At 43.8% G+C, this 17,944-nt stretch overlaps 2 long non-coding RNA genes and 2 pseudogenes across 2 annotated transcripts; 3 read left to right on the top strand and 1 right to left on the bottom strand.

Moving 5' to 3' along the window:
• Positions 1–478: 478 nt before the first annotated feature.
• Positions 479–3,696, top strand: LOC119281927. The gene is made up of 4 exons (XR_005138578.1): positions 479–1,794; positions 2,155–2,241; positions 2,893–2,948; positions 3,365–3,696. It is a non-coding gene; the product is annotated as an uncharacterized LOC119281927 (long non-coding RNA).
• Positions 3,697–5,182: 1,486 nt separating this feature from the next.
• LOC119278016 lies at positions 5,183–7,842 on the top strand (annotated as a pseudogene).
• Positions 7,843–8,693: 851 nt separating this feature from the next.
• Positions 8,694–8,832, top strand: LOC119282968 (annotated as a pseudogene).
• A 5,217-nt stretch (positions 8,833–14,049) lies between these two features.
• LOC119278018 lies at positions 14,050–17,329 on the bottom strand. Its single transcript, XR_005137446.1, has 2 exons — positions 17,200–17,329; positions 14,050–14,514 (listed from the first exon to the last, which is right to left on the bottom strand). It is a non-coding gene; the product is annotated as an uncharacterized LOC119278018 (long non-coding RNA).
• Between the last annotated feature and the right edge of the window lie 615 nt (positions 17,330–17,944).

Below are 17,944 nucleotides of genomic sequence, written 5' to 3'. Positions count from 1 at the left end.
CCCCTGGGCGACTAGGGTTCCGCGGCCGCCGCCACCCCCCTCCACGCCCTTCTTCCCCTCGCCGCTACCGGAGACGGCCGCCGGGAAGCCTGCGCGGGCACCGGTGAAGGTGGCGGCGAGGATCTAGGCGCTCCATCCCCTCTCGGAGGCCTGCGGTTCCTGGGGCGGCGGCCCCAACCGGAGAGGCGGCGTTGTCGGGCGGTGGGCGGCGTTCGCAGGGGTGCTGGCCAGTGTGCCTGGCCGCGCGGGCGGCGGGTGGTTGGTGGAATCCGGCCGCGGCGCGAAGATTCTTCGTCAGATCTGGAGGTTCGAAATCCCTTCCCGGCTACCTCTCTCTCGCCGTCGGCGGTGGCTTGTGATTTGCTCTCTGGCCCTGGCGTTGGTGCGAGTTGGTGGACAGCTAGGGGACCGGGGGAAACCTTGGCCGGTCCGGCCGGTCCGGCGGCGGCAACGCCCAAGGGCGCTGCTTTCCTCCATGGGGGCGCAGCCGAGATCCCCTGCTTCCACCCCGACCCACCCTGCCCGGGTGAAAACCTTATATCCTCTCGGATTTGGCGGCGGCGGCGCCTTGCGCGCCGTGACCTTGCTGGAGGCGCCGTTAGGGAGGCGGGATGCGGTCGGGAGGCGCTGCAGGTGAGGGACGGAGCTGCCTCCTCTTCATCGTCCGATTCCACGAAGCGTATTTCCACCTAGCTGGGCATGGACCGTGGCGGAGCGGCCGGCTAGGGATATCCCAAATTGAAGTGGCCGCACTATGTCCACCTTCCGATGTGAGGGCGGCATTCTTCGAGCTCTAGGGTGAGCTCCTCGAAACCCCGACGGTGCGGCGCCTACGAGCCATGGCGAGGGGGTAGGGTCCCTCTTCGGTGATTGAGATGGAAGATGTTGTTCCCCTTCTTCTCTAGGTGTTCCTGGAGCATGGCCATCTTTGAAGGTCGGATATGCCCTGCTTTGCTGCTCTGCTTTTCCTCATATGATCCTAGTGTGGAGTGCTCGGCCTTTGCAAGCTGTAATCTTAATTTCCTTTGCATTAGCTGCTTGTGGAGGTTGTAGTTAGCGTTTCAGTCCAGTGTTCCCATTGTATCCTTCTGACCGCTGTAATTTGGTTGTTTGCTGTAACTCCTGGCCGGTTGATGGCTTTGTTAATTCAAAGCCGGGCTCCTCGCAAGCCTTCGTTCTAAAAAAAAAAAGAACTACTGCAATTCTCTGTGCAACAAGTGCTGGACTGTGAATACCATCGGGAAGGCTGCAAAGGGGGTCAGTTCAGCTTCGCATTTCAATATATTGAGCAGAATGGCTTAACAACAGAACAGGAGTATCCATTCAATGAGTATGTCTATGAAGATGATGTACGCGTGACAGAATGCCAGTCTTTTGGCAAGCCTTTGATAGCAAGAATTGGTGGGTCTCTGAAGGTTCCGCGATCTGATCACTACCTGATGAAGGCTGTTTCTATAAATCCTGTCGCTATCACCATCTTTATTGATCCATCTTCTTTTGATCAGTATGATGGTGGTTTGATGACAATTGAGAAATACCCCCCACCTGACTCATTTGATGACATTGGGGAAGGGAAGAAGTTTCAACCTCACGGTGTTCTAGTTGTTGCTTATGGCATAGATGAGGATGGAAAGAAGTTTTGGCTATGCAAGAACTGCCATGGTGAAGATTTTGGAAAAAAAAGGGTATCTCTATCTTGAGAGGGGTGTTTCTGACAGCAAGGGTGTCTGTGGGATGCATATGACTCGTGGGGAATATCCCATCCCTCCATCTGGCGTAAAACACCCCATTGAGGTGATCATTTAATTGAACATTGAATACATTTTCTGTCTGTATTGCATCTGCACTAGTCTTGTGTTATGTGGTAGAAACATATGTCTGTTTAGCATAAACATATGCTTCAGAATTACATACTATTAATCACCCGCTTATGTGATTTTGTTATTTGGAAGTACTAATTTTTATTGCAATACTTTTTGCTATGTTAACGACATCTTGGTAGTAAAAAAGCACCATGTGATCAGCTATAAAATCCCGATACAAGTTATAGCAGACATTATGACCTTTGCTTTCCTTTTCTTTTGCCGTTTTGTGGCCAAAATAAAGCTTCTCTTTAGTAAAACGATGATTTACTTATTTAAACTTGCTTCACAGCTTACAATGGAACATCGCCTACGAACATACCTTAAAAATCAAGATGCTGTGCAGACGTCTGTGAATGAAAGCAATGACGTGCAGAAGGTATTTCTTAACTTCCTCTTGCTAGCACACCTCTATTCATTCCAGGAGTTCCGTTTGTCCTTGCAATTTATTCTAATGGAATCTGTCATGTGTGACTGTGCGTACAAGTAGTTATCTTGCTGATTTATAAGTATGTGAAGTTATTTGTTAACTCAGTATGTGTGGGTACAGTTTCATAGACATACAAGTTGCTTCCTACCTTAACAATTACAAGATGTTTAGGATATTTCAATATGGACTACATACGGACTGAAATGAGTAAACAAGGACACTAAAATGCGTCTATATACATCCGAAGTACATCTTATAATTCTGAACTAAGGGAGTAGTTCGTAATATTTTTCCCCCGCAAAATTCTTCGAGGAACAAAATACCAACACTAAAGTTTTCTTGATGGAATCAAAATGCAGGCTGAGGTTTAAAATCTTGAAATCCTCGAATGCAAGATCTTAATTTTTTCTTATGTTTTGTAAAATGCCAACTAAGTATTTATCCTGCAAAGCAACATCTATGTGTTTTTTTATGTTATTTACTCTGCATGTGTTTTTGGGACAAAATGTAAGGAAACCCTATTTAAAATTAAAAGCTTCGATACCTTATGTTTGTTTTTGTCATATGTGTATTCTGATATGGCTTACTTGTTAATACCAGTGCACATAAACTTGTTCAGAAGCAAAAGTGCTGGCAACCAAAAGGTCAATGCACAGGTAACTCTAACCCCATGCAACTTTCCAGCTCAGTATTGCATGATGCCACCAGACTCAAGTAACTTACTATTCTTTCTTTGAAGCACTGATTTTGGTGTAATATATTAAACAAAAATTACATCTCGCAGCGCTGCTGATGATTTGTATGCCAGTATTGTTTTTCATTCTGGAAAAAAAGTATGATTGCATTTACTGGAACATGCTTTTTTTTGTTGCAGATAGAACTTTTATCTTCATGCTTCTACTGTAATTGCATATAGTTGCTTGCTCTCTTGTGACAAATGTATTTATATTATTGTTTGCTATATCTTGTATATTTTTATGATAAAAGAAGTAATTGAATCGTTATGCATGAGTCCTTTTACAAATATTTAAAAGATAAAGAAATGAGATCGTCCTCTCTACATTTGCTGCAGATCAGAAGGTGCTGAAGAAGATACACTGCTGCATTTCATGCTTCCAGTTTAAAGGGCCAGAATGATGAAGTGCGTCGCTTGTTGTTGAAGTAATGGTGTATCCCCTCCTTTGTTAGTTGGACGGTCGGTTGTAGAAGTTGTAATTTGATTGTTTGGTAGCTAAAGGCTATTTGGAGTAAAGTGAATGAGTTCTCTGAAATCAGTTGGTCATAATTTTGAATCTGTAGTTTGTTTTTTGGTTAGTAACACTAGACATGCTGTTTCGAGCACTTCTTGCGCAGCCATTTTCTGGAGTTTCTAGAAATATATGAATGTTATCATTTTTAGCCCCAACGCACGGATCAATATTAAGCAGAGGATTTTATGAATCCGGCTACAAAAAATCTGAAGTGTAATATGCCAAATTTGCTGGCTGCTCATCAATCTAATCAACCAAAGCGTTATGTTGGAGAACCTCTGGTGTTCTGTGATTGTAGTGCCCACATACCCGTTGCCTCCGGTGAGTTGCAGTGGCCTGAGAGAAAAAGATACACAGAGGAAGAAATACAGGAAGTTTGGTTCTCCTGTGATAGCAAGGAGAAAAAAACTAGCAAACCTTGCCAGCACAAGCCCAAGACACTCAAGCCAGCGATCCAAACGCGTTTCTTGCTGCAACTCCTCGCATGGCAAGACGAGGCGAAGCGAGGCTCGCTGGAGGAACCAAGAGCATGGCCTTAGGGTGTAACTACTGTGGTCTCATTTTATTAAGTGGGCCTAAGAAGGCGTCTACATCGTATTTCAAATTCAGTGAAACAACGATAACAATAACCAAATACAGTATTACATAACTGAAACATGAAGCAGAGGCATATGTCAGTCTTCGCCAACACTTGGCCAAACTCCTCAGCAAATTCAGTCAAAGATTGCCCTTCACACAGTAAAAACTGAAGACTAAGCTAGGGGGAGATGTCCACATCTTGGACTTGACCAACGGCCCACCCAACGGAGACTAAGCTAGAGGGAGATGCTAAGCTAACATCTTGAATAAAAAGAGGCTTTTCGATGGAGTTGTGATAGGTTGAGCAAAACACTAGACTCAGAGATAAAACTGAATACTGCCTATACACATATCTGTAGTTGGGCATGGGCATCGGGGGTTGGATTCAGCTTCCCGATTCGGTGAAAAAAAAGTTGTTTCATGTTTTACATATGCATATGCACTTATGCAGGCCGTGTGTTGTTATCAGCATTCATACTAGTCCGACCGGGAGAAAGACCGGTGAAGGTAGCATCTGAAAACACTGTGAGAGAATTGCCGTGGCGTGAGAGAAGATACACAGGAAGAAAATACAGGAGGAATAAAAGTGAGACGGAACTTTTCTGCAGCTAATATTTGTATATATGTCTCAAAACAGCGAGTAGAAGTCTCCATGTTCAGATTACATCTCCGTTTCTGAATATCCTCCTCTGTTTCTGATTGATCTGCGGGTTGGACAGTCATTCCAAGTTAAGCATCTGTGTGCCATGGCTTCCAAGTGTCACCCTGATAATGCCACAATCATGGACAATACCTACCCCGCAAAAATAAAAAATAAATAGACAATACCATTTGCAATTTCTTAATTCTTATTATGGACAGCCCTCCACAATAAACTACTAGTATCATGTAGCTTCTCCTTAGTCTAAACTGACATTACGTCATCTACTGAGAGTGTGCCATTTGTAAACCACCAGACCACCACTGTAGTGGAGGGCCGGCCGGCCGGCTCATCCGGAGGATTAATACTCCCCGAGTCCCTGTAGCCATGAACCACCACCCATCCGGACTCCAAAGCCACCATGAAGCATCTCCATCCTGTAGGCCTGCTTCTCTCTTGCTCTTGTTTCCTACTATGTGTCATCACGCCGGTGGTAGCCCACATCCGACATCAAGCTGAAGCACTTGTGAATTGGAAGGCTAGCTTGGATGATGCCGATGAGTCCCTCGGGCCATGGTCGTTGGCCAACTCCACCATCCTTTGCAATTGGACGCACATCACTTGCGACTCGGCCGGGCACATCAGAGAGCTCGACCTTTCCGGTGTAAGCTTGAGTGGCACACTTGACAAATTGGACTTCTCGGCCTTTCCCCACCTGAAGAAACTCATCTTGTCTAGGAATGGTCTGTACGGTTCAATTCCAGAAGGGATTGGCAATCTAACAAGCTTGGTCGAGTTGCGGATCCTCTACAACCATTTTTCGACGGGTGCCATTCCACGCAGCATTGGCCAACTGAAGCACCTTGTTGTACTGCAACTGACATATTTGGGGCTTGATGGCACACTACCTGAAGAGATTGGTAACTTGACGAGCTTGGAAGAGCTCTTTCTTGACTGGATCAATCCCACGGACAATTGGGATGCTCATGAAGCTCCGAATGCTTAGCCTGACGAGGAACAATCTGACAGGGAGCATCCCGTTGGAGATTGGAAACATGACAGAACTGCAGTCCATGGGATCTGAGGGTAACTATTTGGATGGGCAGCTACCAGGCACCATCTCTCATTTGAGGAAACTCAAGGAGTTGTTTCTGTTTGGAAATCTGCTCAGCGGCCACATCGTCCCCGGACTTGGGAATAGCAGCCTTCTGCATAGGGTCGACATTTCAGATAACAACTTTTCTGGGCTGTTCCCGGCGTCCATTTGCGCAAGAGGAGCGCTGCGTACTCTCAGTGCTAGGTACAACGGATTTTCTGGCATCCACCACCAAGCCTTCCAAAACTGCACAACCCTGCGGTTTATTGATTTCACGGCAAACAACATTGTTGCAGACCTAAGGGGTTGCATGGGCGAGCATCTAGGACAGCTTCACTATATGGCTTTCAGTCAAAACCAGTTGTATGGCACCCTTCTGACAGACCGGGGCGAGGTATTCTTCTGTAACTATACTAATTTCAGAATCGTAGACCTATCAGACAATGCCTTGCATGGAGGTCTCTCCAAGTGTTTTTGGGGCATGCCAAGTTTGACATTCATAGATCTGAGCAGCAACTCTTTGAGTGGTGTAGTTCCGTCATCAGGGACATGTGGAGATAATCTTCGCTATCTACACCTAGCCAATAACCATTTCATAGGAACCTTTCCTTTGGATCTTGAGAAATGTAAAAACCTGATCACTCTAGACCTTGGAGGCAATAATTTCTCAGGTACAATACCATCTTGGATAAGCAGCAGCTTACCTGGACTCAAATTTCTTCGTCTGTCATCAAACATGTTTGAAGGTATCATACCCCTCCAGATTTCACACTTTAACAATCTCCAGATATTGGACTTGTCCAGAAACAAGCTCACTGGACCTGTTCCAGATGATTTTACGAATTATACTGGCATGACACATGTCCGTAAATATGTTGAGGACTATATAAATACTGGCTATGATCTGTATGCATCGCGAATTCCAATAGTCTGGAAGAATGTCGAGCATGATTACTCTCTGTTGATAGCAGGCATGGCCGGTATCGACTTATCTGGAAACTCTCTATCACAGGAGATCCCAAATGGGCTCACAACCCTTGTTGGACTCAGGTACCTGAACTTATCAGGAAATCATCTGTCAGGTTGTATTCCGGAAGACATTGGCGATATGGTACTGCTAGAAGCCTTGGACCTTTCTCGGAACCAACTCTCGGGGAAAATTCCTCAAAGCCTGGCAACTTTAAAGAGCATCAGCGTGCTGAACTTCTCGAGCAATAGTTTGTCAGGGAGGATACCTACAGGCGATCAGCTACGGACACTCACAAATCGGTCCATATACAGTAATAATCCTGGGCTATGCGGATTTCCGTTGGAAGACTGCATAAACTCCTCAACACCGGCGCAAACTGAAAAAAGCCTGGATGAAGATAGAGAGGCATTGTGGTTGTATTGCTTCGTGGCTGCTGGGTTCATCTTCGGGTTCTGGCTCTACTGGGGCATCTTCATGTTTCGCAGCGAGACCTGGAGGTGTGCATTTTACCAGTATGTGGACAACATGCAAGCCAAGGTGACCAAGAAAGTATACAGCTGCATCTCCCGCTTCCGGGCCGCTGGCTCTGAATGAGAAAGCACATCGCTTTGTTGCTGAAGTAAAGGGGTTTGTGTGTGTGAGTGTGATATTTTCCTTCCTTGGTTTGTAGAAGAATTGCAGTGAGCAAGTTGTTTGTATCTCCTGGTGCTTTGACATGTACAAGTACAAGTGATCTGTTTAAGTATGTGTGCTGCTGGAGCCATGAGAAACCAGGTGAGGAAAGCATCTTTCCGCTCTGTAATAAGGAATCTGTAAGTTGGCGTTGGGTGTCTTGTCTTCTTGGCCCTCGCCCAAGTATTCGTTTTGTCATATATGCACTGCTGATTTGACAATGCCATATTCTTTATTTGCACATTTCTGGACTGGTATTTCCATTCTCATGTACTAGTCATCTTGTCATAATTTCGTTGGACGGGAGGAAAATCTCGCAAATCTCGGAACAAATAAGAAGTAGACGAACAAAAATGCAATTGGTACGAAGGCATCCATCGACAATTAATTGACAGCGAACGACCGATCTGTCAAACACATGTTGATGTCACGTTGGAGTCCAAGACTTGGCGCATAAGGAGTTGTCTAGGAGATAGACTAGGTTGTTAGACAAGTAGTTTAATATCTTGTAAACCTCTTATCTCTCTATCTCTTCCTCTCCAAGTTGTAATCTTCTCCAACAAACTTGTATGCGCTATCTTGTCAGGGAGGTGCGCCCCTGCGCCTATAACATGCAACGCGCCCCCCTCACACCGAGGGTAAGACGCTTTCGCCTATTCGCACATGGTAATCAGAGCCTCCTCTTCCAAAACCCTAGCTGCCATCTAGTGCCAAGCCATGTCTTCCTCCAGCGCCGCTCAATCCAATCTCAGCGGCCAAGTCACGGAGAAGCTCTCCCGGACGAACTACGTCCTGTGGCGAACGCAAGTTACGCCGCACCTAAGGGGAGCCGGGCTCTTCGGGTATGTCGATGGAACCATGCCGGAGCCCGCCCGCCTCCTCGTCACCAAGGACAAGGAAGGCAAGGAGACGACCAAGCTGAACCCTCTCCATCCCATTTGGGTGAGGGAGGACCAACAAGTGCTCGGCTACCTCCTCAGCAACCTCTCCAAGGAAGTGCTGATCACGGTGACCGCGATCACCACCGCGCACGCTCTCTGGGCGGCGCTCGCAGGCATGTTTTCCTCTCAATCTCTGAGTCGTGTTAACAACATTCACACTGCTTTGATCAATGCACAGAAGGGCAACCAATCTGTTGCTGCGTACTATGCTTCTATGCGCGGACTGGCCGATGAACTCACCGCGGCCGGCAAGCCCATCCAAGATGATGAGCTGATCTCCTATCTGCTGCACGGGCTGGACATGGACTACCAGCCCCTTGTCTCTGCTCTCGACGCCCGTGTCACGCCGGTCTCCCTTGATGAGCTGTACGCCATGCTGAGCAATTTTGATCAGCGCGTCGCGCAGTTCCATAGCACCGGCGGCGGCTTCAAGTCTTCGGCAAACGCGGCCACCCGCGGGCGTGGCGAGTACTCATCCCGTTCCCGTGGTCCTCCTCGACACAAGGGCAAGCAAGGTGGTGGTGGCTCCAGCACCTCCGGCTCCCGTGGCGGACGCCCTAACTTCAACAACAACAAGGGTCGCCGTGGTGGGGGCGGCAGCGGCAGTGGCGGCTCGGGACGGTCACGACCCGATGCTGTACGCTGTCAAATCTGCGGCAAGCTTGGCCACTCAACCAAGGATTGCTGGTATCGCTTTGATGAAGATGAAGCTTCCTCGGATGAAGAAGACAAAGTTGCTGCCGCCGCCGACGGGTCCTATGGTGTGGATACCAACTGGTATCTCGACAGTGGTGCCACAAACCACCTCACGGGCGAACTCGAGAAGGTAACCCTCCGTGAGAAATACCATGGGAAGGATCAGATACACACGGCAAGTGGTGCAGGTATGAGGATAAGTCATATAGGTCATTCTGTTATACGCACCCCTTCCCGCAAAATTCACCTTAGAAAAATCCTGCATGTTCCTAGTGCCAACAAAAATCTTCTCTCCGTTCATCGTATCACTATTGATAATCATGTGTTCATTGAATTTCATCCTTTCTTCTTTTTGATCAAGGATCAGGCCACGAGGAAGGTACTCTACCGCGGTAGATGTGTTCGAGGGCTTTACCCGTTGATTCCGGAGTTTAGAAGATTAAATAAACAAGCTTGTGGTGCTATCAAGCTTTCCTCCACACGATGGCACGATCGTTTAGGGCATGCATCTTTTTCTTTAGTTGAACGCTTGCTTAGGAAAAATAAGCTCCCGTTTGTTGGTGAGCGACATAGTGAAACTATCTGTGATTCTTGCCAAAGAGCAAAATGTCATCAATTACCTTATCCCATATCTACCAGTGTTTCTACTCAACCTTTGCAATTAATTTTCTCTGATGTTTGGAGGCTTGCCCCCGCCTTAGTGGGTAGACACACATATTATGTTAGCTTCATTGATGACTATAGCAAATTTTCTTGGATTTATCTCCTCAAGAAAAGATCTGACGTTTTTCAAGTGTTCAAAAATTTTCAAGCACTTGTAGAACGTAAGTTTGATAGCAAAATTGTTGCTGTCCAATCCGACTGGGGGGGGGATATGAGAAGCTTAATTCCTTCTTTCAAACCCTTGGCATATCTCACCATGTATCATGTCCTCACGCTCACCAACAAAACGGCTCTGCCGAGCGCAAGCATAGGCACATAGTAGAGGTCGGTTTGGCCCTCCTTGCCGGTGCTTCCATGCCCCTAAAATTTTGGGACGAAGTTTTCCTCACGGCTGTTCAAATCATCAACACGCTTCCTAGTCGAATGATCAATAATGAAACACCTACCGAACGGCTTCTCCAGATCAAACCCAACTATACATCACTTCGTGTGTTTGGATGCGCCTGTTGGCCCAATCTCCGACCATACAACTCTCGCAAATTAATGTTTCGGTCCAAACAATGTGTTTTTCTTGGATATAGCAATCAACACAAGGGGGTCAAGTGTCTAGACGTGTCTACCGACCGAGTATACATATCTCGTGATGTTGTATTCGACGAAACAAAATTCCCTTTGCTGATCTACATCCAAATGTCGGTGCTTTACTTCGGAAAGAAATTCTACTTCCTCCTCCTACCCTCACCGGCCTCAATCCAGGGGAGTATAGCTCTAATGATCCTACTATGACTAACCCTCTCACCACTTTGCCTGAGTTGTATAATGATGCAGGAAGCGATGCTGAAAAAAACGGAGCTGAAAATAGTGAAGAAATCTGCCCAAGACGGCCATATTTCATGTGCCAGGATCAGGGGAGCAAATCTCCCTCGGGATTTGTTCCCGCAGACCTAGCAGCCGAATCTGCCTCGGGATCGCCGCCTGGAGATCTGTCAGGCCGATCCTCTCCGGACTCCGCGCCGTCTGCTGCTCCCGCTGCGGCCGACCGCGCAGGTGCATAGATCATAAATGGCGAAGAAGTGCTACGCCAGGAGTATATATACGACAAGTGGCCGGAGTGTCAGGCCCAGGTGTACCGGTTTTCGGTTTCCGAGCGACACGCAATACTTAGTTTAGGTTCACGCTAATGCGAGAGAGGGATACGAACTCATGTACTCAAAGTGATAGCTATTCTCGTGTATATCATTGTTTAGATGGATGACGATGTATTTGCAAGTAATCGAGACTTGTATCGCTATTTTCGAGATTGATGACGAGAGACCACTTTGTGTTGGATGATGATTATGATGATGACATGATTTGATGAGACTAATTGTATGTATATGCTATGATTACATTTGTATGTGGATGATATGCTAAAGATTATTGTATAAAGCCTATTCAAATGCAAAACAAATAAAAAACAAATATGCAGGGAAAAAAACTAATAAAACTAGTAGTAGCGAGGGGGGATTTAGCAGTAGCGCCGACTTACCAGTAGCGCTTCCCTGTAAACGGCGCTGCAGATAATATCAGTAGCGTCCTATCCTAAAGAGCGTTGCAGCTATTCATGTGTAGCAGTAGCGTGGGTCAACACGCGCTACTGCTATACATTAGCTGTAGCGCCTTATTAGTAGCGCCGGTACCCGCGCTACTGAGAGGGCCAAAACCCGCGCTGCTGCTAGGCTTTTCCCTAGTAGTGGAACAGGACCTCAAAGCAAGCAGCAGAAGCACCGCAGTAGGACTGGCCGCCGGCACTGACCTTGCGGTGGCCGGCGGTGGTAGTCGGTCTTCTGATCACCTTGAGCGCCTTCTTTTAAGGAGCGGTTGTTAGCAAGTTGTATGACCCAGACATGTGTGTGTTTTTCTATTTTGAAGGGCTACATCCTGCTCATTATATAGGTGGCGCTAAAGGGATCAGGGACCGAAACCAACAGCTGGATTTGGTGCCTCCGATCATGGCACATACATGGGGTAAAAAGGGTCCCCCTTTTTCTCTCGGTCAGTTATGACCTGAGATCAAAATTCCAACATTCTCCCCCTTGATCGTAAGGTCAAAAAACATCATAAGCCCACTCTTAATAAAATCAATATACGAAAGTAAGGTGTTGCAATGGCCAATGAAGTGCCATTGAACCTCAATACTTATAGTACAACATTTTATCTCGAAATGATAACATATTACTTTATGGGAGTTGGTTTATTTGATGGTCCTAATTCCAGGATCAAAAGGCCTTCCTAACCCATGCCGGCAACATAATCATAAATATGGGTGATGAGCCTTTAATAAACGGATCCATAATACATACGATTCATTTTTATATAATTAACATCATTAGCTTGATCCTGGGTTCTATCTTTCACAACATGAAACATATTGTCAATAGTTTTGGCAACACCATTTGACTTGTTGTTACTCGCATAGAAAACTGCGTGTTCATAATGCAGTAGGTGGGTTTTATAAATGTTGTCTACCACCTTAATTTCGGGAATAGAACATCTTTGACATACAACCTGCCCAAAAGCCTCTTAACATACCCCATCATAAATTGCATTATTTCTAATGCCATCAATGTCATTATGGAGGTCTTCCACGATATAGCTCCATATGCGAGAGTGAGGATGTAACATAATGTGGAAACTTTAATATCCACACATCTCGCAGAAACAATGTCTGAATAATCGAGGATATCGAGGTTATCAGACTTCTTATTAGTGAGCATGTAAACCTTTATTGCCTTGCATATCTACAAGATTTTTCGCGGCTTCTCGAGTGGTCCATTTCCGGACTTGTCTATTTGCCAATTATTCCGATCATAAATAGGACAAGTTCATAATTGAAAACTTACATTGCTTCAGACAGCTGAAGCATAAGGAACTAACATTACCTGATCAGTTCATAATGGTTCCTTGGACACTAAATTGTCCACCTTTATTGCCCTTGACTTTAGTAGCAGGTGCGATAGAGTACTACCACGTAATATTTTCTTCCGTACTCTATCAACTTATGTCATCATCATAAAACTTATACTCCTTTTGGACCTATATCTTGGCGAAACTCAATACAAGCAAAGTATGAGGCATCACCAAGATCCTTCATGTTACAAATAGAAGATAGAAATTACTTGGCTCGCCAAAATATTATATCTCCACAAGTTAGTGATCTTACTCCCCCTCGTCTTATAGTATGAGTGTCCCAACGCTTGTATTATCACATAATTGTATTTCTTTAGATAACATGCCTTATGTCAACTTCACCCATGACAAAACCGTACAGTTGAGTCATACATACATTATCACTAAGTCAACACAAGAGCATGTCATAGTAATAACACAAACGTAACAACAACTCACTGAGGAAATTCTATGGAGTTCCATACATCATTAGAGTTCATAATCTTCATCCTATATGGCAAAAGGCCACTAAGATGAACATTCACACACTTATTGATCATAGAGAAATTGTTGAGTCTCAACAATAAGTGTTGCATTAGAGAAAAAAGAATTCCCCTCAATTTACCTGATGCATATGAACAAAGATCTAATGGAGTTATCCTTAGGATTAATGCTCATAAGCTCCAGGTTCCCCGATGATCACTTTATTTAGAAGATGGAAAATATATCCAAAAATCTTGATAACAATCATCTCAGCTCTAAACCACAACACCGTTGGGCTGAAGGTGGAAAAGAACTTAATGAACTATGACAAATGATTATACACGACGTTAGTCAGGAATATAACCACAAGCCACATGATACTGACAAAACTTGCCACTTAAGTAAAGTGTCACATATGATTATAAACGAAGTTGCATATATAATCAACATGTTACATCATGATGGTCATTAGACTAGCAAGCTTGCCACTTTAGCATTCATGTGTGTTTCATAATGCTCATAAGGGGCTAAGTACACACTAACATGATAAAAGAGTCATTTTTCATGGATTCTTCTAAATAAGACTTGTTGCGTCCTAATTAGAGAACCAACATTAGAATGTGCTTTTCATACATTCTCCAACCAAGACTTCTCGTTGGTTCCATCTTACTTGGAGAATTGAGATACATAGTTTGCTTAATTGTACATGTTATGATCTAATTAAGTAGGAGAAGTGAACACGATATCTCATATTAAATGAGACTTCCATTCTCCCCCTCGAAATGTGGTCTAAAACCACAATTTTGATGAGGTCTCATTAATCACACTTCCGTGACATATTCAATAGTAACATAGCATATAATCTTTACAAAAGGTTCATTTAGTGAAAAACATAACTCGTCTCACCATAAGGTGGGACTAACATTACATAATTTGAGTTGACGTAATAACATATAAAATCACGTCATCTATTCGAGAGATGAAATTAAAGTTTTCCAATAACTAGGAGCATGAACCAAAACATCATCAATAAGATGAAGAATTAAGTCATCTCCAAAAGCTAGTGGAATAAATCCAATAATAGTTTTGACTTTAATCTCCTTTGCATTAGTGATGTGTATGATGGCACATGCGTCCTCTCCCAATGTCTGCCTTATCATCATGATTAAAAATCCTTCAGCCTTATTGGCAGAAAAACATTGGGAGATTCCTTACATGATACAATGATCTCCACTCTCCATGTGGGAAAGATATTTACATAAGGTTCTTCTATGCCAAACAAAAGTTTGACATCATTATTATTGCTGGAAAGAGGAGACAACTTTATGATCATTATAACAAAAAAAAATCAAGCATGAACTAACCATGCAATGCCATGAATAAAAACTTGCTTAATGTTTATTCTAATCCGTATCACCGTTGGGCAGATAACGAAAAAGAACCTTACTCATTCGTAAATGACACATGAAAAACATAATCAATGTTGGTCAGAATATCATCATATGCCATTAGAACATTTGCTCATTAAATCTCTAATCAAAACTTCTCGTTGGTTCCATTTTGACTAGAGAGATGTAAAATCTCGTAATGACCAGCAAGAACTATGACTAAATTAATTGCCATCATTAACATAAAGCAACATCATAATATAATCATTTGTGCCATGAGTGATGCCTTTTGACACTAAATCTCACAACGATAATATAAATATTGAACCTAAGTGTCAAAATTATCATTAGAATTCTCAGTGTCATACAATGAAAATGATATTGGAATTAACATAAAAATATAAATCTCACACCCACCGAGTAATCATTAAAGAGGACATTCAGAGTGAAAATGTCATAAATATAAATCATCATAAGAATTTCCAAAATTATAAAATTTAGATATCAAGATTCTCCAAATTATAATATTGGGAAAATTAATAATTGTCAAATAAACGACCTTGAAAAAAACTGAACAAAGTTTCTTCATTGAGAGAATTGATCATAACCCATTAACATCATTTTGGACCGTTATGAATATTTGAGAGGTGCACATCATAATAAAAATGGCATGAATTGCACCAACCAACAACTTTCATTTTGCCCAATAGGCATATTGCCCCAACATTATTATGACACATAGTGCGGTGGGAAAAAACGAACCACGTGTCCATCATCATTTTCCTTGAGGTGGCCTGAGCCCATTAGAAATGACCACATCTTTAAGAAATGTCGTAAGTGTGGCATCAACATTAAATTCACACTCAATCAAATTTTACAAATAAAATATTTAGAAAATTCAATGAGCGATTCATAATTGTGCTCAATATTAATATCCTCTTATAACATTAATTTTACCATTGAAATGACACTAGAAAAGCTTTCATCATTAAAAAAAGTACCACTAAAAAACATGAACATTAATGTCACATTAAATCTTCCAAATAAAATTTCCCGTTGGTTCCATTTTATTCAGAAAATTTAAAAAACATAATTTCAACATAATTATAGGTAATTCCAAAACCTTTTTAGTGCATACACATTATTAGGAACTTACAAATGCACTAAAACTGCATAATATGCCTAAAAAAATAATTTGACCCATAACAACCCATGGCTTTCAGTTAATAAAATTTCGTCATCATTAAATGATTGCCATAAAAGGGACATAAACGTTATTTACAAAAATTTCAAACATGACCTTTAGCATAGTTTTGGCAATTAAAACATATTAACAGTACATTATTAAAATATTAACAACATGAATTTAGTGCAACAAAAAATAATTGCCCAAAAGACATGATTTGGCCCATAGATTTCCATTAACTTTATCATCATTAACATTATTAGAAATAATTTTGGGCACTTTTCTTTTGATATCACAGTGCATAAAACATTATAGAATAATCTTAATACCCATAAAATGCACTGGAAAAAACTAAAACTGCCAAAACAAAAATGTTTTGGTCAACAACAGGGCGAAGGGAGCAAGTTAAAGATCCGGCCCAGCAGCAGCTATTCTCAAAAACTGACCAGACGAAAAAAAACATGGGCTGCCAGCATAACCTGGGCCTAAGCCCAGAGCCGAAACAGGCTCTTTTAGCAGCCGTAGGCCTGTCTTCCACTCCGCGTAGATCTGCGCCGTCCGATCAAATTGACGGTCCAGATCGGGCGCGGTCGGAACAAAACTGGCCAGGACTTAACCCTAAATCATTTCTTCTTCCTCCCCTTCCGTTTTTTTTCGCCCTACAAGCGAGAGAGCGGCGCGGTGGCCCGTGGCACACCGGTCCATGGCGGCGTGGTGGCTTTGTTCGCCGGAGCAGCGTGCTGTGAATTGAATCCCGCGCGCTCCTCCATCGAACATGGCGGCCCACGTCGCGCGCATGGCATAGAGGCGGAGAGATTGGAGGGCCGAACGCCGACGCCTGTGCTTGAGGGTTTGACGACGACGTGTGCGGCGCGGAGGCCACTCAGCGTGCGTGTCCGTAAGATGCGGCGCCGGCTCCCTCGTCTCTTTTTGCATGCCGTCCCGAGAGATGGCGTGTTTCGGCCAAGATGAGCACGCATGGAGGCGGCCATGGTGAGCACGCATGGCTGCTGTCATCAATAACGTAAGTCCCAGCCCATCTTTTCTACAAATTTTCGATCTGGTCTGAGATTTGGGATTTGATCTCTTTGGTTTTTCCAATTGGGGAAAAAAATCTAGGATTGGGCTTCCAGCTAATTGGCAAAATTTTGTGGTTCCTTTAAACATTTGACTCCCCTCCTTCTAATTGCTTAATCAGTGCTGATTAAAAGGACTTTATGCGGAAGCATAGCTTAATTGGTCTTACCGAACATGGTCGTTATCATCAATAGAATGTCATTAGGATCTAATATAGGCTTAACTAGCTCATGATACCATTGTTGGAAACAAACTTTAGGGATAAACGTGAGAGGATCTTAAGCCTAGCATTAGACCATCTAATACAGATTAATAGAAAAGGGTTCGTGATTTCTTACAGGTTCTGGCGGAAGCCTTGTTCCTGCTTGATGCACTCCTCATGTAGCCTATGGCTACACCTTGCCTCGAAACATGAAGATGGTTGGAGAAGAAGTGCAGGAACAGGACCTCAAAGCAAGCAGCAGGAGCGCCGCAGTAGGACTGGCCGCCGGCACTGACCTTGCGGTGGCCGGCGGTGGTAGTCGGTCTTCTGATCACCTTGAGCGCCTTCTTTTAAGGATCGGTTGTTAGCAAGTTGTATTGACCCGGACATGTGTGTGTTTTTCTATTTTGAAGGGGTACATCCTGCTCATTATATAGGTGGCGCTAAAGGGATCAGGGACCGAAACCAACAGCTGGATTTGGTGCGTCCGATCATGCACATACGTGGGGTAAAAAGGGTCCCTCTTTTTCTCTCGGTCAGTTATGACCTGAGATCAAAATTCCAACAGCCGCGCCATACTGATTGTTGTGCGACGATTTTCCTTTTGAAGTTCTTAAAACTTTGTTTAGTACTTGGTTGATAACATAGTCATTCACACATTGATAAGGTTCATTGAGTCAACACAGGCAGAGTGCAACGTTTCTACTTTCCACTTAGATTTGAGATCCTCGGCTAAGTTTGTTTCTTTGATACAGTGGTAGAGAACTGTGCACCACGCTTTATTTGCATGTTTCAGTGAAGTTTTGTATATATTGAGAAAAGGCTCATGTGTTGGTTATCCATTTGTTGGTGTCTTCAGGAATGCGATTCTTGCCTACAGG

Source organism: Triticum dicoccoides, chromosome 3B, assembly GCF_002162155.2.
Source record: "Triticum dicoccoides isolate Atlit2015 ecotype Zavitan chromosome 3B, WEW_v2.0, whole genome shotgun sequence".
Taxonomy (NCBI): domain Eukaryota; kingdom Viridiplantae; phylum Streptophyta; class Magnoliopsida; order Poales; family Poaceae; genus Triticum; species Triticum dicoccoides.
The sequence above is the reverse complement of the archived record's forward strand: the minus strand, read 5'-3'. Positions and strand labels throughout refer to the sequence as shown.